Genomic DNA, 11,329 nt, shown 5'->3' with positions numbered 1-11,329 from the left:
AAATTGACATGTTTGGCAAACATCTTCATCTTCATGTATTTATGGTAGGCTCTCCATAGTATATTGTGTATGTATCATCTTCAAGGTTGTGTAATGGTAATGGCTAAATCTTTTATGCCATAGCTTTGACTTTTTTTCGTTTGTTTCCAAAACTGATTAACTTTGGAACTCAAAATCAATCACAAGGATATTGTCTTTCATATGTACCATTAATATCACTTTGGTATCTTTTGAATCTAACAATTCTTATCTAAAAACTTTAAAGTATAACCTTTTTTCATAAGTTAAGATGCACTTAAGAGATTCTTGGACAGTTTTGGCACAAACAATACATTAATGATAAGTGTAGTACCTTTAGAGATTTCTTCATAAAGTTGAGGTGCACTTAAGAGATTTTTGGAAAGATTTGGCACAAACAGTACATTAGTGATAAGTGTAGTACCTTTAGAGGTTTTGACAACTATATTACCTTTACCTTATGTTTGCATGATTTGCTCATTTGTTGCCTTGATTTTATTGCAATTCTATTGTAAAAATTGACAAATAGCTCATGGTTGTGGCTCATGTGGTGTGTACAACCGCTACCTAGTATCCATGCATCTATGTTCAAGCTTGCAAGATTATAAGAGGTTGTGAATGTTTATACATGCTCAATATTATTGTTGTTGTCATTGACTCTTGAGCATGTCTAGATTATTGTCTTTAGTGCTTCTTTTACAAACTCTTTCAACATGATCAAATTGTTTGTAAATTTTTCATTGAATATTCACACTCTCCATTAATAATATTTAGCCAATGAACATGTTTTTTGCAACTAAAACAAAGTGCATATGTCTTCTTTTCCCCTCGTTTGATACTGGTTGTATTTGCCATTGTTTTACCTTTAAAAGGTTTAGTTGTTGAAGATAGCTTTGCTTTTGTTTCTTGCTGCAAGTGTTGCCTCGGTGAAGGTTGATTCACCTTGCTACTTAAGGCTTATTCTTTGCTTCATGGCTTATAGATCATTGATAAACTCTACCAAAGATTTTATGTAATATCTTTTGTTTCTTCCAAAGAGGATATCTCAGATTCAAACTTTTTAGAAAGGCATATAAGGATCTTTTTTACAATCCTTTGATCATATAAAGAATCACCAAGTAATCTAATTTGGTTCATAACTTTCATGATCCTATTTGCAAAGTCTTTCATGGATTCATTTTCATACATCTTCAAATTCACAAATTCTCTTCTAAAACTGAGAATTTGCATTTGTTTTGTTCTGTAGTTTCCTTGAAATTCAACTTCCAGCTTTTCCCATGCTTCCTTTGGTGTTGAATATGTCATGATTCTTGTAAAAATTTCATCAGTCACAACTAGATTGAGTGGTCATGAGAGCCTTGTATGGATGAGCATTTTCCTCACTATGAAGCTTGATTTGGTTGACAGTTGCAGTAGGTCTTAAAGGTTCTAGTTTATAGTCCACATCCATAAACTTTCTAAGATCATAAGCTTGTAGATATATATATGCGTTCATTTTTTATTGCCCAAATGGCATAATTTTCAACATTGAACAATAGTGGTGGAGTTGAAAAATGAAAGGAAGCCATTGAAACCAATAGGATTTCTTTAGTTTCTCACTCAAACTTGTTCAACAAAGGATTGAAACACGGCTCTGATACCAATTTGATGTTTAAGGCAATGTTAGTTTTAAAGAGGAAAATGAAGTATTTGAGATGTTGGTTATGAATTTGGACTGATTTTTAGAATTACGATTATGAACAAGATATGAACAATTGAGCAGCTTAGTCAAACCAATGGCTTTGCTATTGTATCGTGTTTTTTGAAAAAATATAAATGAGCAAAAATCAACTGAATTCATTCATATTTCAATACAAATATATAGTACAAAAACTAGTGTGGACATAAGCTCCACACCGCCCATGGTAACAACTGCCATTAGAGTGTTTCATGGTGAAACTTTTCAAAATGTGAACATAATGTCATCACATTGCCTCCTTTTTGCTTGACAAGTGTTACTCTCTCATTCATTACTTCATGTTAAAGAAGTCCCCTCTAAGTTGACACATGTCACGGTCTCCATTGGTTGTAAATTAGATTAAATATGTGCTTGCCAAGTCAAAAAGTCATGCTTGTCATGTCATCAAGCAGTTTAAGCTTCTCATGCTCCTCAAGTAGCTCACTTAAACCAAGACCTAATCTGGCTCATTAACTTAATTACTTGTCATTTAATGTTCTTAAACACCAGCTTATAATGCCTAAACAAAACATGTTCTAAGCATACGAGACATAAAATAAGACAAAACATTTCCCTCAACTTAAATAAGCTTGCCTTAGATTTACACATCAATGTAGTTAATATTGCCATAAACTCTAACAGTCTTTTCTTATAGGCTCCTATTTTCTCTTTTAAATTCCTTTACAGATTTTGAGTTAGGAAAGGTGTGTGAATGTAGGAAGGTCGAATACTATAGAAGCTAAAATAAAAAATAAAAAAAACTACTACGACTACAAGCCAAGTTAGAAGCGACTCGCTTATATTCTCCGTAGGATTGAATATAGTGGCCGACTTCCTCACAATATTAATTTTATACATATATGTGTGTATATATATATATATCATGTCATCCAAAAAGGGTGCTTGACACACATTCTAACAACACTTATCTATTTGTTTTTCTCATTTTTATTTTATTTCAAATTTTCCAAATAAGATAACATTTTTCTCATATGCTTTTGTAGGAGAAATCAAATTTTCATCTTTTTGAATGTGGAAAGGGAGACCATTTCTTTTATATATATATATAATAATAATAATAAAAATAAACAAATAAATAAATAGAAAGGAGAGTGGCCATCGGTGAATCCGTCAACATCCTATTAATGAGAAAAACTTGCATGACACAGTGGTATCAGGTTAACTATTACCATTCCAAGTCATTTTGTGACATCTGTTACAGATTTGCTAAATCACCTTTGTTATTAAATTTTTTATTCTTTATAAAAGCAAGTTGTTTTCCATTTTTGTCCTCTACAACACCTTTCTCCATTTTTATGAATAATATATTGAAGAAAACATTTATCTCTTCTCATAAAACCATCTTTCATTAACTTAAATAATTTTTAAGGCCACCTCTTCTTATATTTGATAATTAAATAATTTTTAAGAACTATGAGAAACAAAAAAGATTTGATGTTTATTCAAACTTGAGCTTCAAAAACATGAACATGAAACACATCGATCTTATGATCCATGGATTACTTTTCTCCTTTATTAATGGTCCATGCAACTTGCCAAATTACCAAATACAAAAAGCAATTCGTTATATGTTTGAATTTTTAAAGTTTAAATTTCTCAATGTCATTAAGTGTCCAAAAGGTAGAAATATTAGACATGGTCGCAACCTCCGTGTTGTGATGAGAATTCTTTCATACTCGTACAATCGAATACCCGCTAGGGTGCTGATCCTATAAAAATGAAGACGGGACCAATCACTAGGGCACAAGCTAGGAAATTCAAAGAAAATCTGGTTAGCTTCATCCAAGGGGTGATTCAATCTCAAGAGGGTATAACATTATCTGAAGATCCAAGGTCCATCTTGTATATCCAAGTTACGAAGGCGGAAATGGACCCAGTAAGTTGTTTTGTTGCATTTTTAGATCTCGGGCAATAAAGAATGTATTCAACACTTTATGAACTCAATTGATATCACCAAAAGACCACGAAATCATGTCAAAGTAGAAACAAAAGCATTTAAATTCCACTTATGCGCATGACTCCTCTTGTTGGTCAAAATTGATTATTTTGGTGCTGACTTTGACTTCTTTTCTTGTTCAAGCAAGTTTGACTTATTCCAATCAAGGAAAAATGTATAGAAATCATTATTAATCCTATTTGGCATCCTACATGATATATGAGAGCTGATTTGGAGCCTAAACTAACTGGAGATTTGATAAAGACAGCTTAGTTGTCAACTAGTCAACTGGTTTCCTAATTTTAGTTTGACTTTTTGTTTTAGGCAACTATCTTTTTTTTTTTTTTCTATTTGATTATTTTCTGGAAAAATTAACTTAGAAAATTTGATATTTTATTATTTCAATTGTAAATTAATTAATTCCTAATTCAAAATAAAGAAATTAATTAATCCAAATTAGATTAGGAAAGGAGGAGAATTCGACCACACCTAGTTTCCTAAACCTATGGCTGGTTTTCTATAATGATTTAAGGTTTATTTTGTGTTGTCAAACCTATTTAAGGCTTATATTTTCAATAAAAATTCAGTTCGTTATTCATACAGAAAAATATTTGTGAGAAAGAATTCTCTTTGTTATCTTTGAACACCGAAAACACTTAATACAAATCAAGTGTTTTAGTTTGACTTATCAATAGGACATTCATCACCTATTATAACGTCTTCATCATATACCAGGGTTTTTAATCACAAGTTGATTAAGGGTTAAGGTTTCCATTAAAATCTAAACTTAATTTTTGATCCAGGCTAATTTAATACAGGTTTATAAGCAAGTCGACCTAGGTTCGTATCATTTGGGATCAAAAGTCAAATTTTGTTCAGGTTTGATCTATCTTATTTGTTTTATTTTATTTTGTGTTGAACTGTAATTTTAGCATCAAGTTAAGGTTGCATCTATCTTCTTCATGTTCTGCATTTAAAAAAAAAAAATGATTTTTCTTCATAGCCGAATTTGTTCCTTGTTTTATTTAAATTTTTGCTTCCTAGTTTGTTGGTTGTTTTGCATATTGATTCTTAATAATTTGGTTTATTGTTGATTTTTCTTTGTTGTTTTAATCTTAAATTAGTTGCATTCATATATTAAAAAAAAAAGAAAAAAAAAAGAAAAGGAGTTTCAAAACATATTGCATAAAATGAACAATTTTTTGCAATTTGTTTTTGTTGACAAGTTAGTCTTGGGTTTGGTGGAATTTTTGGTGTTGGAATTGTAATTTTTGGTGTTGATTTCTGCCACTGGAGTTGTGTTTATATTCTGTGAGTAATTAAAAAATAAATAAATAAAGCCGAATAAAAAAAAAATTTTAAGTTTGAAAGGTTTGAATATTGTTTACTTGGGAGTTGTTGGAGATGCTGCTGTTTCATTCAATATTGGCTGCTGAAAATTTGAATTTTAAATGCTAAAATTGTTTAGATTTAAATTGGTAAAGAATTGGAAACAAAAACTTAAAATTACGGGAACTACAACCAACAACTTTTATCTTGATCAAAATTGTTCTTGTTCATTTTTTGAATTTCTTTCCTAAGTTTTATCCTTGAATTTTTGACTCCTTAATATTCTGGTCTGTTCCTTATTAGTTTCAAAAATTGCTTGCTGATTTACCTTATTTTTGGTTAGTTAGGCTGAGTCTAGATTTTGTCAATTCACTCGATATTTGCTTGTTTTAGTTGCTGTTTTGTTGATAAGTTTAATTTAGGCATACTTGTGATCTAGAAACTATTTTGTGTGTGTTTTTATTAGAACTTTGAGATAATTTTTTGAATGGAAAAAGGCAAGAGTGTGTGAACTTAAAAGAGGGTTAAAAACCGAAACTAGTGTGCAAACACAAGTGTCGAGACCTTATTTGAATGAAACACGTGAAGGAGTCATTTTGGTGAGAATATTTGTGTTATTTATACTAACATGGCAGATTCAAGAATGAGAAGAGGAGATGGCTCATTAAGAATTAATGCAGAGGAATCCATAGGATTCAAGGGTGATTCTCGAGCAACAGCAAGTAGAGGTGAACCTACCTATATGATGGTGATCTTAGAGCAACTCCAAAGGATGAATGCTCATTTTGATCACCTAGATCAAAGAATGGACAGATTTGAAAACTCACAATGTGGGTTGAATCCTAGGGTGGATTTCAATGGAGGCCGAGGACAAAGTCGAGGAGGTCATGGACGTCCTAAGATAGGATTTGAGGAAGGTAATTTTAGAAACAATCTACAGAAGGAGTTTGATGATATTTTTGCATTCCAAGGAAGGTAAAATTGTGGGAGGCAAGTTAGAGATGAGGATGATGACCTTGGGAATTTGAAAGTGAATATCCCACCATTTTTGAGGAAAAGTGATCCGGAGGCATACTTAGAGTGGGAGGAGCATATGGAGATGATATTTGATTATCATAACTATTCTGAGGTAAAGAAGGTAAAATTGGCCACTTTGGAATTTGACCACTATGCACTCCAATGGTGGACTAATAAGCAAAGTACCCAAAAAGAGAGTTGGTGATGAATTGAATAATATTTAGCATAAATGAAGGAAGCCATGAGGAAAAGATTTGTGCCGACTCACTATCATAGGTTGCTGCATCAAAGATTCCAATCATTAACTCAAGGAAGTAGGATTGTGAAAGACTACTACAAGGAAATGGAATGCTCATGATGAGATTGAGCATGAATGAGGATCGTGAGGCAACCAGGCACGGTTTCTAGGAGGATTAAATCATGAGATAGCCAATAAAGTGGAGCTACAACAATATGTAAAATTGGAAGAGATGCCACATGTGGCCATCTAGATTGAAAACCAATTCAAGAGGAAGGGTGCAAGCTTATGGTTTGGAGGTGTTTTTAATAGTGGGAGGACTAATTCAAGTGTTTCAAGAAGCAATCCCACCTATGACGAAAAGACAAAACCAAAGCAAGGAGATGAAAGCACCAATTGGCCAAGAAGGGAGGTTAAGGCCGAATCTGCACAAGCACCAAGGTTTGAAGGTATATTCGATCATAAACCATCTAGAACTAGAGATATTGTTTACTTTAAGTCCAAGGATGAGGACGCATTGCTAACCAATGTCCAAATAGAAGAATTATGGTGCTAAAAGGCAATGGGGATTAGAATCCGAAAGTGAAGAGAGTGAAGGAGAAGTCGAATTTGATGAGGAAGAAATTGATGTTGAAGAACATGAAGAAGCCAAGACACTTAAAACCTCAAAAGCAGAATTGAGCTTGGTTGTAAGGAGGGTTCGAACCCTAGATAAAGATGAGGACCAAGTTCAACGAGAGAACATCTTCTATACCCAATGTGAAATCCAAGATAAAGTTTGTAATATGATGATTGATAGAGGAAGTTGTGCAAATGTAATTAGTAATATGGTAGTTGAGAAATTAGGGTTAACAACAATTAAACATCCTGAACTATATAAATTACAATGGCTTAATGATAGTGGTGAGATGAAAGTGAACAAAAAAGTTAAGGTAAAATTCAGCATTGATAAATATGTGGATGTTGTTTTATGTGATGATGTTCCCATGCATGCTGGCCATATATTATTGGGGAGGCCATGGCAATTTGATAACGACATAATACAATATGAAAGAAAGAATACTATTGTTTTTAAATTTAAGGGAAAGAAGATTAAGCTGGAGCCATTAACTCCAAAGGAGGTGTTTAGAGACCAACTTCAAATACAACAAAGGAGGAAGGCCATAAAGCTTAAAGAAAGGACTAGTGTGCCATATACAGCTTCATCACCTATCCCATAGGGCAAGGCTGAACATCTACATCCAGGTAAGTCTTCTAAACTCAATGGTGAGGAGAAAAAGAATGACAAAGACAAGAGGAAGGAAATTAAAGGAAAAGCCAAGAGAGAGAAAAACGTTGAGAAAGCCAAGAATGACAGAAAAATTACGGTGGCCGAGAGTGGAAAGGAAAAAGAAAGGAAAGAAAAGAAAAAGAAGAATTTTCATCTTAGCTTGAGTGAGATTAAAAAGGCATTTATGAGTGATAAACCATTGCTGGTCATGATTTATAAAGATGTTTATCGAAATGATCAAGCTAACCTTGAAGAGCATGAATTACCAAGTTCTATTTCTTCTCTTTTACAGGATTTTGAAGATGTTTTTCTGGAGGAGATTCCTACTAGTTTACCACCTATCCAAGGGATTGAACATCAAATTGATTTTGTGTCGGGAGCTGTAATTCCTAATAGGCCTGCATATAAGAATAATCCTGAGGAGACAAAAGAGCTAGCAAGGCAATTAAGTGACTTACTTGACAAGGGTTATATTCGTGAGAGCATGAGTCCATGTGCTATCCATGTTTTATTAGTGCCTAAGAAAGATGGATCATGGTGCATGTGTATTGATTGTGGGGCTATTAATAATATCATTATTAAATATAGGCATCCAATTCCTAGGTATAACTAATGCACCTAGCACTTTTATGAGGTTAATGAATCATGTCATGCGTCCATTCATTGGAAAATTTGTGGTTGTATATTTTGATGATATTTTAATATATAGTTGAAACCTTGATGGATGTGTAGGACATCTTAGGTAAGTTTTAAATATTCTTAGGAATGAAAGGTTATTTGCTAATATGAAAAAGTGTGATTTTTGTAAAGATGAACTTGTTTTCCTAGGATTTGTTGTAAGTGCTGTAGGAATTAAAGTTGACCAATCTCAAGTTCAAGTAATTCAAGAGTGGCCGAAACCTACCTCTATTACCCAAGTGAGAAGCTTTCATGGTTTGGCTAGTTTCTACTAAAGATTTGTCAAGGATTTTAGCACTATTGTAGTACCTTTGACTGAAATTGTAAAGAAGAATGTTAGATTCAAATGGGAAGCGCAAGAGAAATCTTTTAATTTGTTGAAAGAAAAATTAGTAATGCTCCTTTACTAGTTTTGCCTAATTTTTCTAAAACTTTTGAAATTAAATGTGATGCTTCGGGTGTAGATATTGGAGCTTTTTTAATGCAAGAAAGAAGACCTATGGCATACTTTAGTGAGAAGTTGAATAGAGCGGCATTGAAGTACCCAACCTATGATAAAGAGATGCATGTGTTGGTGAGGGCTTTGAAGACATGGTAACATTACTTGATGCCGAAGGAATTTGTGATTCACATGGATCATGAATTATTGAAGCACATCAAAGGCCAAGGGAAGCTTAAGTGATAGCATGCTAAGTGGATTGAGTTCATTGAAACTTTTCCTTATGTCATCTGCTACAAGAAAGGTAAAGAAAATGTGGTTGTCGATGCATTATCCCGAAAGTATGTATTGTTTTCTATTTTAGATGCTAGATTGCTTGGATTTGAACAATTAAAAAGAACTTTATAAACATGGTAGTGACTTCGATGAAATATTTAGGTTCTGTACTAAACATAATTTTAATAAATTTTACATCTTTGAGGGATATTTGTTTAGGAAAAATCAACTTTGTGTGCCTAATTATAGCATTAGGGAATCACTATTTCGAGAAGATCATGGTGGAGGTTTAATGGGTCATTTTGGTATTCTAAAATCTTTATCCTTATGCAAGAACATTTTTATTGGCCTAACATGCGGAGAGATGTAGAGAGAATTTATGAAAGGTGTCTTAAATGCCAAAAGTCCAAGTATAAGTTCAAATTGCAGGGACTTTGCATGCCTTTGCTGATCCCATCCTTTCTTTTGGTAGATTTGTCTTGGATTTTATTCTTGGTTTACCTAGGTCTAGGATAGGTAAGGATTCAATTTTTGTTGTTGTGGATAGGTTTTTTAAGATGGCAGGTAAGGATTCAATTTTTGTTGTTGTGGATAGGTTTTTTAAGATGTCACATTTTATTGCATGTAATAAAACTGATGATGCAACTAATGTAGCTAATTTATTCTTTAAGGAAATAGTGAGACTTCATGGTATGCCTAGAACTATTGTTTCAGATAGGGATGCTAAGTTCTTAAGTTGCTTTTGGAAAACTTTGTAGGCTAAGTTAGGGACTAAGCTTTTATTTTCAACTACTTGTCATCCACAAATTGATGGACAAACTGAGGTAGTAAATAGAACTTTGTTTCATTGTTAAGGGCATTAATTAGTAGAAATTTAAGAACATGGGAGGAATGTTTGCCACATGTTGAATTTGCTTATAATAGAATGTTTGCCATATGTTGAATTTGCTTATAATAGATCTATGCATTCAGCGACTAAATATACTCCATTTGAAATTGTTTATGGTTTTAATCATTTGACTCCATTAGATTTAACACTTTTACCTTTAAGTGAACGTACTAATCTAGATGGAAAACAAAAAGCTGATTTTGTAAAGCAGATTCATGAGAAAACAAAAGTAAACATTGAGAGGAGGATGGAACAATATGCAAAGAATGCTAATCAAGGCCGAATAAAGGATGTATTTGAACCTAGAGATTGGGTTTGGTTGCATTTAAGAAAGAAGAGGTTTTCCGAACAAAGAAAATTAAAGCTTATGCCTCATGGGGATGAACCTTTTTAAGTATTAAAGATGGTCAATGAAAATGCTTATAAACTAGACTAATCAGGTGAGTATAATGTGAGTGCTACATTTAATGTTACTGACTCCATTTGCTGCAGGTGATGACTTTGATTTGAGGGCAAATCCTTTTCAAGAGGAGAGGAATAATGAGAATCCACCCATACCCATACAATCGATTACCCGTTGGGGTGCTAATCCTGTACAAATGAAGAATGGACCAATCACTAGGGCCTAAGCTAGGAAATTCAAAGACAATCTGATTAGCTTCATCCAAGGAGTGATTCAATCTCAAGAAGGCATGACATTATCCGAAATTCCAAAGCCTGTCTTGTGTATCTAAGTTACGAAGGCGGAAATGGACCCGGCAAGTTATTTTGGTACATTTTTTGATCCAATGGATTCAATACTTTATGAGCTTAATTGATATCACCAAGAGGCCATGAAATCATGTTAAGGCAGAAGCAAAGGTATTTAAATTCCACTTGTGCAGATGACACCTATTGTTGGCCGAAATTGCTCAATTTGCTGTCGGTTTTGACTTCTTTTGTTGTTCAAGCAAGTTTGACTTATTCCAATCAAGGGGTAATGTATGAGAATCATTATTAATTCTATTTGGCATCCTACATGGAATATGGGAGCTGATTTAGAGCCTAAACTAACTGGAGATTAGATAAAGACAGTTTAGTTGTCAACTAGTCAACTAGTTTTCTAATTTGAGTTTGACTTTTTGTTTTAGGAAACTATCTTTTATTTTGGTTATTTGCTGGGAAAATTAATTTAGTAAAGTTGATATTTTATTATTTCAATTGTAAATTAATCAATTCCTAATTCAAAATAAAAGAATTAATTAATTCAAATTAGATCAGGAAAGGAGGAGAATTCGGCCACACTAGTTTCCTAAACCTATGACCGGTTTTCTATAGTGATTTAGGGTTTATTTTCTGTTTTCAAACCTATTTAAGACTTATATTTTCAATGAAAATTCAGTACATTATTCATACAAAAATAATATTTGTGAGAAAGAATTTTTTTTGTTCTCTTTGAACACCTAAAACATTTAATAGATCAAATGTTTTAGTTTGACTTATCAATAGGACATCCATCACT

This window comes from Ziziphus jujuba, chromosome 1 (genome assembly GCF_031755915.1).
Source record: "Ziziphus jujuba cultivar Dongzao chromosome 1, ASM3175591v1".
Classification (NCBI taxonomy): domain Eukaryota; kingdom Viridiplantae; phylum Streptophyta; class Magnoliopsida; order Rosales; family Rhamnaceae; genus Ziziphus; species Ziziphus jujuba.
Note: the sequence above shows the minus strand (reverse complement) of the source record.